At 31.7% G+C, this 668-nt stretch overlaps 1 long non-coding RNA gene across 1 annotated transcript; it reads right to left on the bottom strand.

The window, feature by feature from the left end:
- Positions 1-6: 6 nt before the first annotated feature.
- Positions 7-658, bottom strand: LOC104774644. Its single transcript, XR_765432.2, has 3 exons — positions 464-658; positions 300-374; positions 7-212 (listed from the first exon to the last, which is right to left on the bottom strand). It is a non-coding gene; the product is annotated as an uncharacterized LOC104774644 (long non-coding RNA).
- Positions 659-668: the final 10 nt, after the last annotated feature.

Below are 668 nucleotides of genomic sequence, written 5' to 3'. Positions count from 1 at the left end.
TGAAACCAATTATTTTTGTGTTAATTTTCTCCTTTGCAAAGTATGTATTTATAAGCGTTTTGTATAAAGAAAAAGTAAATGAGAAAGTTCACTTCAAAACTGAGAAAGAAAACATTGACAAATAAAAAACACATAATGATTACCTCTTCTTTTCTCGGGAAGACTGAATGGTTTTCTTAAATTTGGTTCGTTTCCGGATAAGAATCCACTATCTTGGTACAAAATCATTACGTTAGCAGTACACAAGACCATAAGAAAACTACAGAAACTCTGAAAAGGGATGAAGATAGTTTATCTACCTTACCCTTCCTTTTCCCGAGGTGACTGAATCACTTTCCTAAGTTTAATTATTTCCAGCTTAAAAGTCCTCCATCCTGATACAAAGCCATTCTAATAGCAGTTACTAGATACTAAATAAACCACAAAATAATGCTAATGAACAAACTTATAGTGGAAATCTTACTAAGTCTGATCCAAGCCAGTATTCGCCTGCTTTGCTCTTGTTGTTTCTATTAATCTTGATAAAGAAGCAATGTCCATAGGCGATATATTGAAAACATGTAGATAAAGAAAGTTTTTACGATAGGTTTTTTCCTTTTTGAAGTATCGATTAATAAGAATATGTGTATAAAGCAAAAGTGAATGAGAAGAAATCGAAAAACTTCACC

This window comes from Camelina sativa, unplaced genomic scaffold, assembly GCF_000633955.1.
Source record: "Camelina sativa cultivar DH55 unplaced genomic scaffold, Cs unpScaffold04251, whole genome shotgun sequence".
Lineage (NCBI taxonomy): Eukaryota > Viridiplantae > Streptophyta > Magnoliopsida > Brassicales > Brassicaceae > Camelina > Camelina sativa.
The sequence above is the reverse complement of the archived record's forward strand: the minus strand, read 5'-3'. Positions and strand labels throughout refer to the sequence as shown.